Source organism: Myotis nattereri, assembly GCF_964212035.1.
Source record: "Myotis nattereri genome assembly, chromosome: 7".
NCBI lineage: Eukaryota > Metazoa > Chordata > Mammalia > Chiroptera > Vespertilionidae > Myotis > Myotis nattereri.
The window spans coordinates 60778703-60798720 of NC_138082.1; the positions used below are offsets into that span (position 1 = coordinate 60778703).

The following is a 20018-nucleotide window of genomic DNA, read 5'->3' on the forward strand; positions in this document are numbered from 1 at the left end:
CCCATTTCACATTTTACCCTAAGGTTTCTGAGACTGAACACTGCATGTTTGGCACACGTAAATGCTTAGTAAGATCTTTATTTATTTGCTATCTGATCTATGAGCCCAGAGTGCATGCCCAGAAACTATGTCAGGAAGACCAGGAGGACCACTTTTCAATATAAAATCTTCATTCCCAAATCCCACCAATCCTAGACTTTGCTTTTCCTAATTTACTTCAAGTTACATACTTCAGGCTGTTTACCCAATGGCACATTACACAGCAATAAAAAAACAAATAAACAAAGCAATAAACGACAATATGGGTAAATCCCAGCAATATAATAAGATAATCAGTATATCTCAAAAGATTACTAGAACATACCATAATTAGAATTTTTTTTTAAATATATTTTATTGATTTTTTACAGAGAGGAAGGGAGAGAGATAGAGAGTTAGAAACATCGATGAGAGAGAAACATCGATCAGCTGCCTCCAGCACATCTCCTACTGGGGGTGTGCCTGCAACCCAGGTACATGCCCTTGACCGGAATCGAACCTGGGACCTTTCATTCCACAGGCTGACGCTCTATCCACTGAGCCAAACCGGTTTTGGCCCATAATTAGAATTTATAATTTTAGAGTAAGGCATACATATAAGTATAATGAAAGTACTGAAAAAAAAGACAGAAAAAGAGTAATGAACACAGAATCAAACCCACTGATACTATTTGTGGGAAGAGGCTGGAAGATGGGATGGGGAGGGGAGATATGGTTAGATTAGATATTTGATGGTTAATAAAGATTATTGTCAAGGCCCTAGCTTTGGCTTTGGGTAGCAAATTTATGAGTGTGTATTACATTATTAAAAATAGCTATATGAGTTTGTGTATCAGCAAGGGTCCATATGGGAAAACAGCAACACACCAATAAGCTTAACAGAGAAATTTTCATATAGGGAATTGGTTAAATAAATATTTGAGGAATTAAAAAGTAAAAGAGAACATAAAGGTAGCATAGATAATGGTAACTGCAGAAATCAGCTACCACACTTAGGGGTGGAAGAACAAAAGGAAAAGGTCAGGATTATCAGAACCTAGAAACTCAGAAGAGGGTTCTCATGGAGTTTGAAGAGAGAGCCCTATCCAGCCTGTGCTAGTCCCTCTGAGGGGGCACAATAAAGCTAGTCCTGAAGGTGCTTGAAGAAGCTACAAAACGGAATCAACTGATATTGTCAGGGTGAGGCCATTGTTGAAACAATCCTAACAGGAACAATGAGAAAACCAGGGATGAGAAGTTCCTTCACCCATCTCCTCTTCCAATCTCTCCACAACCCCCTATCGGTGGAACATAACAGGGAGCCAGGTGGTTAAGGAGGAATATGGTCAACAAAATCGCAGCCCCCAAAACACAGGGTACAGGAGGGTGGGTTTGGCACTGAGAAACAATAGCTTATTAACTGGCACAGGCTAGGTTAGCTGTCCCGACAACCCGAAATCTCTAACACAATTTACTTTAAGTATATTTCCTGTCCATTTCCCATGTCTAGTGCAGGTCAACAGGGGGCTCTGTTCATCAGAGCCACTCAAGGGCCCAGGCTGTGAAAGTTTTTATAATCACCAGAGCAGTGAGAAGGATGTGTGGATCCTTGTTTTTAATGCTTCTGCTCAGAAATGATGCACCACTTCTGGTCATATTTTCTTGGCCAAAGCAAATCACATGACCATGCCAAATTTCAGAGGTTATGGGGAGGGGCAGTCCAACTCCCTCAGAAGCCAAGTAATGAATAACAATTGTCCATTCATGGGCTAATGAGAATGTGTCATAAACCAAGAATTATACTTAATCCAACTCTAGGCACCTGAAGTAAATACACACAGATATATATAAATAATTTAAATTAACATCTTGTCATGCTACACATAAGCGTTCTGTAGGAGCCACAGTGAGACATACTCAGTCTTCAACATCATTTAATGACCAAGGTTGCATATCTGCAATATTATCTTTAAAATTTTGTCCCTTATACTTTAAGCACTAAAGGGGAGATGAATGACCTTTTATCTGATTTAAAGAAACAATGTGACAATGCAAGGAGGACTGTCTTCAACATGGAAAAATCTGAGTCCCAATATTGGGACAGGGCTGCAGCGAATGAGGCTGAATTAGGCCAATTCAAATTGGTTTAATGTCAAGAGACAATATCTAATGCTGGAACAACCAGCCTTCTTATGTAACACTCCTACCTAATTTCCCCCAACTGTGGCTATGAGTTGCTTCTGGAAACTCGGAAAGGCCAATCTTCTATAATTGGTTATAGCCAGTAATCGTGTTTTGCCTTTATCTTTAATGAGTCAAGGGTCATGCATTTGCATCTCCAAAACTTTCCTCTGTGTGAGACTACTCTTCTGAGGCATAGATTTGTATTTTTCTTCTGTCAACACTCTCCAATTTGGCCTATATCCTTGAAGTAGTCAGGTACACAGAATGGAAGACAGCACATACCTACCAATTTCACATTTCTAAAAATATGCCTCTTGGAAGAAGCAGAAAAATGTGGAAAGGCTTTCATTTTCCCATCATGAGAGCTACTATTACTCCCCCTTTTACTTTTTAGCCAGAATATAGACAATCTGGCTGAGCAAAGGTATAGCTCCGGCAAGTGTGTTTGTTAGCACAGATATGCTAATGTCTGTTAGCATAGACAGGCATGGTGTGCTAAAACATCTCAAAATGGCCCTCTCCCAAACTCAAAGTGTTAAATCCCCAAATCCTGTCCAGAGCCTATATACAGACTTGAGTGGGGAGAATAACTTTATGTGGGAGGGGAGGAGCTTTAGTGATCAGAGGGACACTGGTACTTCCTGACATCCCCCAAACCCTATCCCTAATAATGCCAGATCACTTCAGTCCCCAGGTTCCTTTAGGATATGTACTTTAGAGGCATTAGTTCTCTGGCATCAACTAGTCAGCTTCCTAACACAGCACCAGCAGGTGTGACTTAGATGCTATGATTAGCTGGACTCTGGAATCTTCAGGTAACAGAAACCCAGTTCAAGGTGCTTAGGCAGAAAAGTCAATTTTGACTCAAAACCTGACAATGCATCTGGCATGATTAGATCCAAATGCTCAACAGTATAGTCAGAAATCTGGCTTTGCTCCTCCTGGGACTGCTCTCTGATTATTGGCTTCATTCACAGGCTGGTTCTCCAGGGATGGTGGCAAAATTAGCCACCAACAGCTACAGCTACAGCCTAGCAGGTTAGGAATCCCAGCAGGAAAGACCATACCACAGCACCAACAAAAATACAGGGCAATGTGGCCCTCATGTCCAAGCCTGAGCTATGTGAGAAGCTAAGGTCGTGGCCAGCCTCAGCCTCACCCATACCACTTGGGCTGAGAGTGGCAAAGGTAAGCGTACAAAGAAAAATCAGGGAGTGTTGGTAAAGATATTGCTTCAACAATATAGCTCCTAGGGCAATGGAAACTAAAGAGAAAATAAACAAATGGGACTCCATCAAAATAAAAAGCTTCTGCACAGCAAAAGAAACCATCAACAAAACAACAAGAAAGCCCACTGCATGGGGGAACATATTTGCCAATGTTATCTCTGATAAGGGTTTAATCTCCAACATTTACAGGGAACTCATACAACTTAACAAAAGGAAGATAAACAACCCAATCAAAAAATGAGCAAAGGACCTAAATAGATACTTTTTGAAAGAGAACATACCAAAGGCCAAGAGACATATGAAAACATGCTCAAAGTCACTAATTATCCCAGAGATGCAAATCAAAACAACAATGCAGTACCATCTCACACCTGTCAGAACGGCTTTCATCAACAAATCAACAAATGACAAGTGCTAGCGAGGATGCAGAGAAAAAGGAACCCTCATGCACTGCTGGTGGGAATGCAGACTGGTGCAACCACTGTGGAAAACAGTTTGGTGTTTCCTCAAAAAATTAAAAATAAACTCACATTTGACCCAGTAATTCCACTTCTAGGAATATATCTCAAGAAAACAGAAACACCAATCAGAAAGGACATATGCATCCCTATATTCATAGCAGCACAATTCACCATAGCTAAGATTTAGAAACAGCCTAAGTGCCCATCAGCAGATGAGTGGATTAGAAAACAGTGGTACATCTACACCAGGGGTCCTCAAACTTTTTAAACAGGGGGCCAGTTCACTGTCCCTCAGACCGTTGGAGGGCCGGACTATAGTTTAAAAAAAAACTATGAACAAATTCCTATGCACACTGCACATATCTTATTTTGAAGTAAAAAAAAACAAATACAATATTTGTATTTGCATGAGGCCCGCGGGCCGTAGTTTGAGGACCCCTGATCTACACAATGGAATACTACACTGCTGTAAAAAAGAAGGAATTCTTACCATTTGCAACAGCATGGATGGAACTGGAGAGCATTATGCTAAGCAAATAAGCTAGCTAGAGAAAGATAAATATCACATGCTCTCACTTATTTGTGGAATATAATGAACAACATAAACTGATGAACAAAAATAGAATCAGAGTCACTGAAGCATGGAACAGACTGTGCTACCTATGAGGGAAGGCGGGGGGAGGGGGAGTGAGGGGGCAATATATCAACCAAAGGACTTGTATGCATGCATATGAGCATAACCAATGAACACAGATAGTAGGGGGGGGGTGCAGGCATGTGCTGGGGGTGGGGGCAGCCGGAGAGAGGTCAATGGGGGGAAAGGAAACTTATGTAATCAATAAAGAATTTTTAAAAATAAAATAAAAAAATAAATCAGGGAGTGGGTGCAGGAAATGAATACACATGCAAAAACATCAATATATGCCCTGGATCAGTATGGATAATTTAAGGATGCAGCTGACACTGAAAATTCTTGGGCAATGTCTAGTCAAATTCTTAAGGCCCATTCAACAACAGAAAAATGCAACAAAAAATAAATGGAAAATGTAGTAAAGGGAAAATCACTATGGTCTGCTTTATTTTTAATAGCATGGAGAATAAAGGGAGGGAGGAAAGAGGGGCTGGAGGGAGGGAGGGAGGGAGGGAAGGAGGATCAATGAATTACCTTAAAAAAATTTTTTTAAGTATATTCTGAGTTCCATGTCTCAAATTATAAGAAGCCTAATGCTTGCCCAGGGTTACTATGAATTTCTGGGATGTTTGTATTCTCATGGTGAAGTCTGGGTAGCCTGTGCTTCCTCTTCATTCTGTATAATCCTTGTCACTCCTTCACTTCTATCCCTAGCATCTTCCTATGCACCAACAACGGCAAATGTTTAAGGCAAGCTTTCCAGGTCATGTTGGCCTGTGGGTATTGGCTGTGATACTCCAACTGTCAGGGCCAAGGCAATGATCTCTTGGATTTCCCAAATCTGCAACAAAGACCAAAGATGTCCCTTAAGTCTCAGTGCACACTACTCTTCCTACAAGTGCAGTAATAGGAGCATCTCAGGTCCCTCGGGAAAACAGCCCTTCAGTTTCCATTTGGCCCCTCTCTCCACAGGGTTCAAAGTCACGTCCTAAAGCGAACGAGAAGACCATAGCTGAGGGAAATACCACACTGTCCTCCCCTCCTACCCTAAGTCCTCGAGGAAAATTTTCTCCATCTTTCATTAAGCAAAACCCTTGAAGCAAGTTAATGCAAACATATCTACCCTCCATTCTCTTACCAGGTGACCAAACTTTCCCAGACACTTACGAATATCAACTCATACCCAAACCAGGATTTGTACGAAGCCCTGACAAATAGCAAACTGGTTTCCCAGCTGTGCATGAAAGGCATCTTTTGGAGTTACACTTAAACATAGGATCTTCCTAGATTTCTTCCCTTATTTTACCATTCAATGCAATGATTGCTTTTTAAAGCATTTAATCCATTAAGTATATGAAGTACAATTAATTTACCACCAGAAACACCAGATTTTCTCTTTTTGAGTTACTTTTAGTATTGTGTACATTTTTCTTCTGTGAGTGTCCTACTCTCCTTGCCCAACTTTATACTTAGAAAAAAGCACCAACGTGGACATCACCAATTTCCTCAAGGCAGCTGCATCGGCACATGCCTTTGCATGCTTCACACCAAAATTTCATCAAGCAAGGAAAATTAAGGTTCAGACTCAAAGGACAAGGAGACCTTAGAACATCCTACGTAACCTGCAAAGTATGAATCAAATGTACCACAAAGGCGCAGGCTACAGCTCACCCATGAGTCATATGGGATGAGGGAGGAAGCAGCAGCACAGCACTAAATAAGGAGTGGTGGTAAAAGGAACTTTAGCAGAATCTAAGCAGCCAGACACTGTGCAGAACACAAGAGGTACAACTCCTGCTCCGAGCATATTAAAGTCAAAAAAACAAACCAGAGAAAGCTCTTACCTAAAAGGCACACTGTCCTATTGAGGAAAATAACAGGTAAGGAGCAGAAATTGGAGACCTACTTATTTTCTTTTCCCTCCAGCATACCGAAGTAAGCTAGGAACAGCTTCCTAGAGCTCTCATTCTCTACTTGACAATGTTGTAATGAAATGTAATGTTACTGAGTTACTCAGTTATTTATCTCATCTACTGTGCCTCGTCAGAATTCACCTGGGAGACTTGCAAATAAGAAACATGCAGCAAATCTTTGGTGACTGAGAAATACTATATTTTATTGAAATTAGAAATGTAGATTCTCCCCAGCCAGCATGGCTCAGGGGTTGAGCGTCAACCTATGAACCAGGAAGTCACAGTTCTATTCCCCGTCAGGACACATGCCTGGATTGCAAGCTCAATCCCCCGGTGTGGGGTGTGCAGGAGGCAGCTGATCAGTGATTCTCTTTCATCATTGATGTTTCTATCTCTCTCTCCCTCTCCCTTCCTCTCTCTCTAAGTCAATTATATATATTATATATTATATATATATAATATATATAATATATATATGATTTAGTATGCAGAGTTTCAAATATTAAAATATGTATATTATTTCATGTAGGTAAGCTACATAATTTTGAGGGTTTTGACCATATAAAATTGCTGGCCTCATATGGTGTTCTCTTAGCCCTCTACTAACTTTGTTTTAGGTGTTCTCGGAGGACATGACAGTAGAGTAGAATCTACTAAGATAAAATGAATAGTATTTATTTAAATTTAGAATAAGCTCATTATTATATATTTTAAAATGGGTGGTTTCATGCTTAAATTGGGATTCAAATATCACATATAACCTAACTGAAAAATGCATAAAAATGACATTACCCCCAAATTCTCATCATGAGGGTGCCACTGGTTAAAACATTTATGCATGAGGGCAGGGAGTGGGGTGGAGGGAGTTAGTGGGGTAAGAAAGAGGACATTTGTAATACTTTCAACAATGAAGACATATTAAAATAAAAAAAGAAAGTAAGTTAAAAGGAATTTAAAAGTAAGTCACTGGCATGAACACAAATATTAACTTTACATTGACAGAATGGAAAAGTAGAAAATTACATTCAAGTAACCATTTCCCAAACACTATAATATTGAATACAAACTGCTAAATTTGTCGATGTTGTGGCTTCACTGCCCAGTAAATCTCTATACAGCACACCCCAGTCTTAGTTATGTCTACACACTATTTTTTAAAATATATTTTTTATTAATTTCAGAGAGGAAGGAAGAGAGAGAGAGAAACATCAGTGATGAGAGGGAATCATTAATTGGCTGCCTCCTGTATGCCCCCAACCGGGGATCGAGCCCACAACCTGGGCATGTGCCCTTGACCCAAATTGAACCCAGGACCCTTCAGTACACAGGCTGATGCTCTATCCACTGAGCCAAACCGGCTAGGGCCACACACTATTTTTTTAGTGGAAATTGGCTAATACTGCTTGCTTTGCACATCATGAAATTTCCCCACAGACATGATTGGTGTTATGAATAATTTAGATGGCAACATGTTAAAATTTCAAAGTCAGTTTATGGCCTTGTTTATGTTTAAAGATGGAAGACAGAGAGATCCTTCATTTAATTCTAAGTTTTGTAAAACAGATTAGGATTTCCCAAAATGTGTTTTTAGAACACCAATGTTACAAGATATTCCATGAAGAGTTTCATGGACAAATGAATTTGGTAAATGATACATAGCATATCCCCTTCTTGAAGATTCATAGGCACATTAAAATATTAGAAACTTTTAAAAGTCTAAGAGTAAAGATATGTGTTTTATTCTGCTTAACCAGCATTCCCAGTCTTACTTGATTATGAAACTGAAGGGTACAGAATATGCCATCCCAAAATGTGCCATGAGCATAAGGATTATTTTGAGTTAAAGTCACTTGAAGAACAGCAAGTATAAGAAGGGTGCTCCAACTTCCCCCTTTTCTCTCTGAAAACAGAAGCTGAAACTCCCATGTGAGAGCTGCCCTGTCTATGCCAGGAGGAAAAATTTTTTCTATTACCAGAGATGGGAGTTGAGGCCAAGAGAATTCTATAAAAGCAGACCTTGTTAAAACTAATTCTTATATCCCTTTAGTCTCTCCATTTATTTTAGTTACTTTTCCACAATTGCCTCTCTCTGTTCAACGTAGTATAAAGACATTTAGGTTTTCCCACTTCTTTAGCTCTTTGTTTCTTATGAGGGCTCCCATGTCATGTAAAGCTCATGTTAAGTAAATCTGTATGCTTTTCTCCTGTTGATCTGCTTTCTAACAATTTAATTCTCAAGCCTAGCTGGAGACCCTAAGAGGTAATGATAAAGTTTTTGCCTCCTCTCCAAAACCCATTGTACTTGATACTTATCAGTAATCACTGAGAATAGCCATTTTTTCGAACACACCACAGAGAATGCTACACCAGAGAAAACCATAGGGCTATTCTTGAAAGTGTGTTTCCCATTTTAAGCAGAAAGTCTTACTTTACAAAATAGATTAATGATGGGACTATTATTTAATTTTAATGAGCACTCACTATAAAATTATCTCTCTTAAAAACTTCCCTTATGCATTTAAAATGAACTAATAAACTTTCAGTTTGTTTCAATGAGTTAACTTATATGTAATTCTTTCAGAAAAATAGTAATTGGTCTTCTTAAAACCATCAATGTCAAAATAATTCTTCCCACCCAAGCATGCTATAACCATAAAAAGTAAAGACTCCAAAATTAAACAATACATTCACTGACTAGAATTAAATAATGCATAAATGTGTTTTGTTAAACACATTTTAATTTCAGTTATTAGAGTAACTTGCACAAAGTAGGCACTCAATAAATCCTAGTTTAATTGGTTTGGCTTGAAGTGAACTGAACTGACCTGAGCTGAAATACAACATAGTATGCTTATTTAGACAAATCCTAAAGGGAAATGAACTCTAGTCTTCTGCCAATGATGTGTGCTTCTATAAACCAATTAGTTCATAAGTAATTGGAAAGTAGAGAAATCCTACCAATGTAGAATGCAGAAGATGTGCTGATGGATACACTTTTTTTTTCCCAGGCAGAGAAGCCAGAACACTGGAGGCAAAATATAACCTTCAGCAGGAAAGGAGAGTGGTGGCTGTGCAGCCAGGAGCCCTTTCAGTTTGGTATTATTTCAAATGAGTGCCTGCACTCAGGATCCCTTCTCCAATGAGGTGCACCCCTGCCCTGAAATGCTCTTTTTGCTTTGCTCTGAGCTCCAATTCCAGTTGCCCTGTCTCCATGTTAGTAGTCAGCATTTTCATTCTATTCTACTGTTCCCTGGGACAGCCCCCAGCTGTCTGACCTTCAGACACTGCTATTGTTTTTGTTAGAGTTCTGGTTACAAAACTGCATAGGTTTCAAGTGGTCTGCGCCAATGCTATTTCCCCATAAGCCTTGTTATCATTAGGATACAGTTTTTTCAGAATAGAGGTTTTCCAGGAACATAAATTTCATGTTCTCAAAAACTCCTGCAGTTATAAATTATTCTCTTAAAAGAATGAATGACTAGTATGTTTTGATAATATCAACTGTTGTTAGGTTGTTTTCCTAATCCTAAGAATTTGGGGGGACGAGAGAAGCTGGGAGTTAATCAATTAGCTGCTATGGCTTCAATGACTATACTCCTGACCCATCTGCTCTCACCAGGCTTCTTTTTTCTATTTCCAGAAAACATCATGTCCATCTCAGGGCTGTGCAGATATCCTCTCCCGTGTCATTCAAGTCTCAGCTCTAATGTCACCCTTTCAGAAAAATCTTTCCTGACCACCTTACCAAAGGCTGCACTCCCACACACATATGTCCTAACACATTTCCTCTTTCATTGCCTTCCTAACACCTAACTTTTCCTGACTTTTTTGTGGCTTCTGAGACTTCTGAAAGCCTGGACCATATCTGCCTTGTTAACTAGAAAGATGAAGCCGGAGACCAGTGTGCTCACAGCCTGAGGGATAGGAATGGTGAATCCACAGTCTACCTACCCTACCTATGTTCCTAGTCTCATTGCATATTGCTTTCCCTAACAGCTTCTCATCACACCCCTAGCAATTATTGAAAACATAAGAGGAACAACCAATCTCCTAGCTTGACTTTAGGCCACACCCTAAAGTCAATGTCTCATGCACAACCAGGTGGCTCAGCTCCATCTCACTGCAGAAGTCCACCCTCTGGGATCTCAGACCCGGACTCTTGCCTATCAAACCCAGGAGGGCCAAGCCCCAGAGATGCAAAACTTCTCTCTGTCTTATTTCCCCATCTATACATCCGCTGCCAAGGCCCAATGGCACACAAACCAAGACTGGCACTGTGCTTGGGCCCCTGGGGCTGCCGGCCCACACAGCTGCTATGGAGAGAGAGTGCACCAAGGAATGAGCCCCAGGCATTTGTTAAGCCTTGATTATATCTTCAGAAGGAGGTAAACTTTCTTTCAAACTAACCAGTCTTCTTCCTAATTCTTCTCGATTTTGTGCCTCCCTCTATCCAGTCCCTTTCCTAGATCTTCCAGGTTTCATGTCCTTATCCTATCCAGTCTTGTCTCCAGATTTTCCCAGATTAGACCCCTCTCCTGCATGGTCCCCATTTATTTCTACTGTGCATGTCTTAGCAGAGGAAATTCCCCTTCTGTTTGGTCCCCCCCCACACACCCCCACCCCCAGCCCTGCCCCTTAATGCTGGCTAACAGGCCAGTTGTTCCCAGGGAGACTGGAAAGCCAGTTCTGCTTTGAGATTAGGATCTGTTTGTCAGAGGATGTGGCTGTCCCCAGGGGAGTCTGTGGATGCTGCAGCTTCCTAGTCAATCAGGCTTAATGTCTGATTCCAATTACTCCCTTCCTTTATTAATGACTAGCTAGCTACCTACGCTAACAATATGGGCACTGGTTATGATTGGTACTTTTTTTCTATCACCTATTATCACTGAATAATTTGATTCATGTTCATAAAGTATAAATTTAATACAGATGAATATTTCTATCTAATTAATGCAAAAAGTTCAGGCACATAGCACTTTGTTCTAACTTAATGGGAGCTTTAAACTTCACAGGCTCCCACAGTTGCTCCACTGTCACATCCTAATGGGGCTGCAGAGTCATTATCCTATACACTGCTTCGCACATGGGCAGAGCCTTTGGTTCTCTGAACGGTATTTTCAAATGTAAATAGTACCTTTAAAACAAAAAAGGTAAAATCTGGGCCTAATGCAGTTTAAAATTAAGAAGAAGAAAAAAAAGACCAGGAAATTGAATGTGCCCACTACAATAAAAAGTGAATTCACTGTAGATGAAGCATTTTTAATTACCTGGTGCCATGAGGGCTAGGTGGCTTAGCTGTGAAGAAATTTCCCAGGTGGTTGGCAAGTACACATCAGTCCAACACTAATGAATCTCATCCTACTTACCTCACTTCTAAAACCATTATGTAAATTGCTTCAATTCGACATGGAGGATAAACACAGTTAACAGGCTAAGGGATAAAAAAAAAATACAAAGACAGGGAGAGCTTGGCATCAACACACACTGGCAGTTCCACACACAGAAGTTTTCGCCAGCTTCTCCGCATAAATGTAAGCTGGTAAACAGTAGTTAGTTATTATTATGTTAGTCTTACTTGATGATAATGATAGGTAATACTTAGTGAGCTGATAAGTGAGGCTTTGTTCCATCAAGTGCTAAGTGCTATGCATGTCAACTCACTACCATAAGCTCCACTTGAGAGATAAGAAGGTGGAGCTTAGAGGCGTTAAGTAACTTGTCAGGGATCACATAACCAGTAACAGCAAACCCTGAACTCCCTGCTTCAACTCTAGCGTCTGTTTCCTCACTATCATAATATACAGCTACATGGTACAGATAAATGCTAAACTTTAATAGAGGTGAAAAGTATTAGTTTCCTTCTAGTAATGTACTTTCCTCTTCTCAATGAATTAAATATGAACAGATATAATAAATAAAAGATATAAAAAGAATACCCTTACTCAATTGAATGTTATTTATGCCCTTGGAAACATGAGGTTAAGATGATCTGAAGGTTTTTTCTAGTTCTCCAATTCTTCCAGACTTTCATCATGAGTGAGTTTTGCTATAGCCAAGTCAAATTTCTTCAACCACAACAGAAACAGAACCATCATCCTGCTCCATGTGTTATGCCCAGAGTTCGGGGTCCCCAAGAATCAACCACCAGGGAGCATCCTCCGATGAAAAAGCAGAGAGTCTTTATTCAAACTAGTTTGGGCCCCCCCACAGCCACATTCGCCCACACAGCGGCAAGCGGCTGAGAGAGCCCGCGATTCCCAGGAGAACAAAGGTTATATAGGGCTAGTCATTTGGGTGGGCTTAGGTAAGTGACGTGGGTTACAGAGACTGGTCACTTTGGTCAGGGTCTTTCAGCAGGATCTTACAGCACAGTGGTCAGGAAGTGACCAACACATTCTAAGGTTTGAGCCATCCCTCACTACGTCCTGATTGGTCAACAGCGACGCATAGGGAACAATTTATGGCATAGCCTTGTTAGGACCTTAGCTGCGTTCCTTGAGCTTCATTGGTCCACTCGGGCGGTGGTTGGGGGAGTTAGGACATTTCTGGCATTCCTGTGGTCACTCCCTGGGCAGGGGGGGTGGGGGGTGGGGGAGTGTCAGGCTGAAGACCGAGCTCTACAAGTATGGGGATAGTCAGTTCTGCTTTGTTCTTTCACATGCAAGCATCATCATGTATTGAAATAATTGATAGCTATTGTGAAAATTAGATACAGCCCTGTCAATATTTTCTAAAATGCCATTTATTTTAATTTTCTTGTGCTTTCTAAAGTGCAGCCTTATCTCCTTGTGTATTTCCAAAGTTCATGGGTCAAACTATAAGTAAGATGAAGTCTGGCCTTTCACAGAGCCAACATAGGGACATATGGGGAGGCCTAAATAAGAACTATATACGGCCATAGGCCCCAAGAGAACAAACAAATGGACACAGAGGTGGTCAAGATCATAGTCCTGTAAACTACTGATTCATGGGTATAACAAGTGTCTAGACAGTCTCAAATTTGTTTTTAATAACTACTTTAAATCTAATAAATATTCCATTGTTACCATTGTTACCTCCTAACTGAACATCAACTACTCAGTTTAGTAAGGTTTTGTCACTTGGTTTGATGGGCCAGCAAAGTCCTGGTCAAGAAAGCAAGCCCTTTCCCTCTCTGTAGATTAAATAAATAAATAAATAAATAACTGATGTGGGGAAATGGTCCATTTTTTAATATGTATAACCCCATTTTAATAACCATGCTGACATCTTAGACATCTCTAGCACCACAGAAAGTTCCCTTGTGCCCCCTCCAGGTCAATATCCCCCCACCAAGGATTCTAACCTTTATTCTCATGGGTCCATTTTACATGCTTTTGAACTTTAAAACAAAATGAAACAACACAGACACAGTTACAGTATATATTCTTTTGTATCTGGCTTTGTCTACTCAACATTGTGTTTAAGATTCAACCATATTGTTGTTTGGATCTGCTGGAGGCTAATTCCAGCATGTCATAAATGCAAGAAGTTTCATCAAAAGGTTGATGGAACTTGAGGCTTCAGCAGGGCTGAAGAATCATATTACCTGCTGCTGGAATAGCTGAAAGCATTTCCCCAAACCTGAAAATCTACATGTTATTACCTGCTGCTGGCCAAACAGCTGAACAGCTGTAGGCATTTCCCCAAACCTGAAGATACATATGATTGCCTGCTGTCAGACAGCCAAAGGCATTTCCCCCAACCTGACAATGCCTATTGTATACCAAACTTTATCTTTTGATATGTATATCTGCTTTGCTATAGGCCAAAATGTGTGAATAAAGAGCCTTGGATCTGGAGATGAGAGAGAACTTGGTTGTTGTAGCTAAGTCTCCTCTGGCACCCCCATGGATTCCAAATTTATATTTCTAGCCTCTTTATTAATTTACTCGCAGCTCTTCTCCAGATTCCTGAACACTTGTAGATGCTGAGAAACACCTCGCTTTCTCATTTTTTTTTATTATTATTGTTACACAGCGATTCTGTTCTGTAGAAGGATATTTAAGTTGTTTCTAGCTTAGGGCTACTCTGACTCATGGTAATAAGAATATTCTCATGCAGACAATTTCTGTCAGGTAATGCCCAGGACTGACTAACATTGCTGGACTATGGTGTAGGTATAAGGTCACCCTCAGTAGGTGTTGCCAAACAGTTTTCTAAAGCAATTGTACCGATCTGACTCCCACCAGCAATGTATGAGACTTCCAATTGCTTCACATACTTGACCGGTGTATTGATTTTTAAATTAGTTGAAGGCAAGAACCTTTCTCAAACTCTCCTGTGACCTCTGAATTTCTAGTCATTCCACAAATCTAATTAGAATCTTTATTTCCCAGAATTAAAGCAACCAGAAATGTTAGTTCAGATAGTTAACCTGAAATCAATGAAACATAAAGAATTCTTCTTTTATTCAGATCAAATATAAACATTTCTGATAACAGCAAATGTCTAATTGAGGGAAAAAAATTGAGGTTTTTATTAGATGTATATGTGAGAGTTTTACAGTTACTTGTATAACAAAAGTCTATGTTCTTGAGCTGGCTGGTTGGCAGTGGCATTCCATAAGAATTAAACAATTAGATGACTCTATTTTTTTCTTTTCCAAACAAATTTGCCGTTAGCCACCACAGTGGGCAATGAGAGGTCCTCCTCTACAGAGTGAAGTCCCTGCTTTGTCCCATCCATCTTCATTGGCTGTCACAAGGGCTAATATTAGAAAGTTCACTTCCAGCAATTTATTCTTGAACCAATTTGATGATGAAGTTTGTGCGTGAAAGGCCCATTTATCAAAAATATAGGATGCACATGGCTGGGAGATAGAACGCTTGATAAAGTGGCAAATAAAACATTTCCTGAAATTAACAGATATGTCCATCCATCTCACATTAATTTAAAAGTATTGCTTTCTCCTGGAAGATATCACATATGAAAAAAATATATGCATATCAATCCTATTCAGTTTCAACTATCTAATATGCTTCTTGAGAAGTTTCTTTTAAGACTTCCTCAAAGTCTGAATGTTGCTTACATCTAAATTCTAGATGTTCTTTTATATGCAACTAAAATTGCCCAGTGAACAAAATTCATGCCCATTAAAGGGGGATTAATTACAGGAAATATTTTAATATTGCTATTTTCCCTTTCTCTATAATAGAAGTGTCAGAAAAGAAAGAAAATTAGTAAAATGTATATGAAAATCTTCCTCCTGTCAGAGTCTGGGGTGCACCACAGGACCCAGAGTCAAGTCCTCACACACTCACGTGTGCCTCAAAATTGCACGAGACCTGTTATGCCCAGAATTCAAGATCCCCAAGAAACCACGCCAGGGAGCCAGTCCGATGCAAAAGCAGAAGGTCCTTTATTGAGTTAGCTAACCCGACCCGGGCCTCCAGTCGACGCAGCGACCGGAAACCGAGTGAGACTCGTGAGAAAATCAGGGCCTTTAATAGTGAGGGGAGGGGAGCTGACTGTGGGCCCTCCAATTGGCCAGGCGCCAAGTTGGGTCTTGTTCCCGGGCGTGGCCAGCAGGGGCCTGGACCTCCGGGAAGAAGGCACTCCTCTGCCTCTGCCCCAACATGGAGGATCCAGGGCAAGATAGAGGGCATAGCCCTCGCCCTTTCATTCCCCCCTTGTCTTGGAACTTCCGGCTCAATCATGAGACGGACTGCATTTCTATTCCACCGTTGCTAGAGGCCCGTACTGGGCACACAGAACTATCAATTGAACTATTCTTATAAGCTTAACAAATGGTCCGGTGGAAGGGAAAGAAATCATTTTAGCTTTAACAACTTCTATTGAAATAGGATTTTTCTTCTTAAAATTCCTCCATGGCTATTAAAAAAAGCCAAATCAAGATTAATTTATTTACTGTCCTGATGTTTGCATAAACACAACAAGAATGGTAACTGACTACCTTTGCTGGAATTTCATGGTTGAACCTTAATGTGCCCCGTAGGGCCAGGAAGCCAAGCCATCCAGCTGCCATCAGGCCTGCCTGCAGTATCTGCTGAGTTAGGTGAATCCTTCACCTGTAGCAACTCCACCTGAGCCCACGCTCCAGGCTTTAAGGCCCATCTCAGTAGCCCTCCTACTCGTTGCGGCCCAGAGTGTGTGGGGGTTCTGCAGGGATGCAGAGGCATCTTTACTGCTCCCCTTCTACTCTTACCAACCGCCAGTGATGGTAGGGCATGGGCCTGACGCTCCAGCGCCAGCCATCTTCAGGGCTCCCAGGCAGGATACCAGGCTTTCTTCATGGCATTCTTAGTGGCTTCAAGTCTTTAGAGCTCAGACAGGGCTCTTTAAAACATGATACTCCAGTCAAAGTTTTCCGTTAATAAAACCACTATTAGGAACCAGTCTTACTGAATCTATGCAAAGAAACGTACTTACTTAGCATTGCCAGATTTCGGAGGAATTACATAAGGAGAAAAACATACTGATTTACTCTAAGATTTTCTGACTTTCCTTGCTAATTTCTTTTTATGGATTTAAAACAAAACAGTAATTGTTGGTCCATGCCTCAGACTTTCTAGTCTAAACAGGCTTTTTCCAGCTTTACTACCCCTGACATGGGCATGGTGACTCAGGCCTGCAAGACAGTATTACAGGCTGTCAACTGTTAGCTGTCTCTCAACAGAGACCAAAACCTGATGGGCACCCTTCCCTGCCCAGTTGGGCACTTGTCCTCTTGGCAGCTAGACACCCTTTACTTTTGGGGGTCACCCCACACAGCTCCCTTTCAGGACAGCCAACATACATTCAAACCTGCAAAAGAATCAAAGGTTAATATAACATATCAATAACTAAACATGTGATTCTATAAATGGTCCTTGTCTCTTTGGAGCCATGTCCATGAAGATGCAGGCATTATCTAAGTGTATTGGGGCTCCTGGTGACAGGAGCGATCGCGAGTCATGTTACCGGCATCAGGCAGGCCAAGCACTCCGCAGCTTGAGCTTGAGCGGGTTGCGTTGATCTCGATCAATCGATGCTCTATTTGGTGATGAAGTCTTTCCGGATGGACCCAGGTCGTGACGCCGTCTACCTTGAGAGCGGTGGGGGTCTTCAGCACCACGGTGTAGGGACCCTTCTAACGTGGCTCTAGGGTCGCCCAGCAGTGCCTTCAGACGTAGACCCAATCCCCTGGTCTGTGCTGATGAGGAGTTGGGGTTGGGCTGGTCTCATAGATGGCGCGGAGGCGCGGCCAAATGTCCTCGTGCGCCCTCTGGAGCCCTCTCAAGGAAAGAGATAGTTAAAGCGCCAGTCTCTGAGTCAGATTAGAACTTCAAAGTCCTGATGGCTTCTAGGTAACCCTGTTTATCAGTTACAACACTCTGCTTTTTGTCTTTCTACCAGTTCCCTTTGTGGCAGAGCAGCAACCAGGCCTCTTTCAAGGGAGTGCACCAGAAGTGGGTACATTTGACCAGCTTCATTCCCGCCCACCTTTACAGATTCTAAGGTCCATTGTTTTATTATTTAATTCAGCACAGGCAGGGGGAAGGGCCCATGGAATCTCTGCCCTGAGGAACTGTGAGCCCCACCCTTAAATGTCCCAATCAGACTAGAAAAGTCACAAATATCTTTTAAATCTACCTCAGAATTCTAAAATCCCAACCTAGCACAGAATATATTTCCACACTTACATAAACAAATACAGTCTTGGGATCTTGAGCAGGTAACAGGAACACCGCCCAAGTCCCCTGATGGGGGCCTGACAGGAACAGATGTGGGGGCCTCCCTTTCCCACGTCCCAGGATGGGATTCTTGACCTATGTCTCATCCAGATAGAAACGGTACTCATATTGAACAAGGAAATCAAGACTAAATAGACACGATAACTAGATACATTTCCCATTAAGAACTTTGAGGTGCATGCCACATTTATACCACAAAATACCAACAAATCAGTTTCAGTTGTGTCAAGATACAGAACAAGTCCCTGAACAGAGGCGGTAGAAAACTGCCTAGGAATGCTTCTTTTCCTATCTTTCTAAAATATAGGCTAGATTCGAACCCTTAGCTAGTCTGAGTTTCGACTTCCTTCCGGAAGTCCCAGAGATGGTGAATACCATCTAGAAGCCATTCCTCCAGGTACAGGACAAGTCCCTTAGAGATTCTTGATAATTTACATCAGTAATCCATTTATACAATCCCCTAAAAGTTAAAGAGGAAGGAAAGAACCATTCAATGTCCTTCAAGAGGATTAAACACATTGGATCCTCTGACGTTTCACTTAACATTTCTTTTTTTTCTTTTTTTTTTTCTATCACACCAAGGCCATGCTTTCCAGGTAGCTAGAACTCTTAGCCTTAATTCTTAAGTGATTAGCAATACATTTTAAGGGACACAGAAAAAAGAAAAATCTTTCTTGGGTAACCTAGGTAAAACTTAGGAAAACATTTTCAACACTTAAAAACAGTTCTCAACATAATAGGATTCAGTCTTGACCATGGAATCAATTACTCTTAATTTGTGTATGATATATGTATAACTGTGGTTCTACTGAGAATTTAAGATATCTTTTAAAAAATGTCTCTATCTACAAGCCTTTTAAGAAATATGAGCTCTATTGTCGGCCCTTATAAAGCCAACTGCTCAAAACATTGGTCTATCATACCACTGAAATTATATTAAGACCGTGATTGCTAATTTATTAAGTATTAAATAAATCCGCGAGGCTAGCACACTTTTTGCCCCATCCGCATTTCCTCGGTAAAACTCCGCCTTAAAACTCCACCTCTGAAATTCCATCCTGCCCCAGTGAGCAGACACCCCCCTTGTGATTGGCCAAGTCAGAGGGCGGGGCTGTTCCAAGATGGCGGCCCCCAGGGGCGCGGCAGACCATGCGGCCAACATGGCGGCTGCCAAGTCAGGCAGCTCAAAGTGGCGGCTGTCTAAACTGTTCTCTGACAGAAAAGATGATTTCCTTATTCTCACAATAAACAAGGGAAGAGGAAACCAAAATTCCTAAAAGATAGATGGCCAACATTATATTGTAGACAAACAGAAATCTCATTAGCTGTTTATACCCTTTATAATTATCTTAAAGAATATTAAGTTTAAACTGGTTTTTGTATTAAAAATCTTCAGTTGAGGTCACAAAATCAATCCTCTCTTCTCAATCAGATTAATAAGCAAAGGCATTTTCAATTAACAGATTAACTTCTATCATTTAGACCTCATATTAGGCATATTTAGATCAACATTTCAGTATTATAAATTTCAATGCTTTTAGATGATTTGCACTTAAAAGTTTTAAGTTTCCAGCCAATAAGCCTGGCATAGCTGCTAAGATGGTCACAATTTTCCTGTTGGGGAAGTCAAGAAACAAAACCATATTCACATGCAAACTTGACCAACAACTTCCTGGTGGTACTTGCCTCAGGGCGGGAAATTTCAAAAGCTACTTTAAATGGCCTTGAGAAACCTGCCTGTATTTCTTTCTTAGGTTCAACTTCGCCATTTTTAAGACCAGAACAGTCCCCAGTTTTTATTCTGTACGCAGCAAAAAGTCAAGTCCAGCTCAAAACTATGCGCACTCGTTTTCAAACTGGCCTTTTCC

General features: G+C 40.9%; 1 protein-coding gene and 1 long non-coding RNA gene across 2 annotated transcripts in view; both read right to left on the reverse strand.

Moving 5' to 3' along the window:
• The window catches only part of ARL6IP6 (ARF like GTPase 6 interacting protein 6), a gene marked incomplete at its 5' end in the record, with an annotated part of 472926 nt that overhangs the window by 324796 nt on the left and 128112 nt on the right, over positions 1-20018 (reverse strand). The window lies entirely within an intron of this gene.
• LOC308522108 lies at positions 15795-18885 on the reverse strand. The gene is made up of 2 exons (XR_013996213.1): positions 17861-18885; positions 15795-17749 (listed from the first exon to the last, which is right to left on the reverse strand). It is a non-coding gene; the product is annotated as an uncharacterized lncRNA (long non-coding RNA).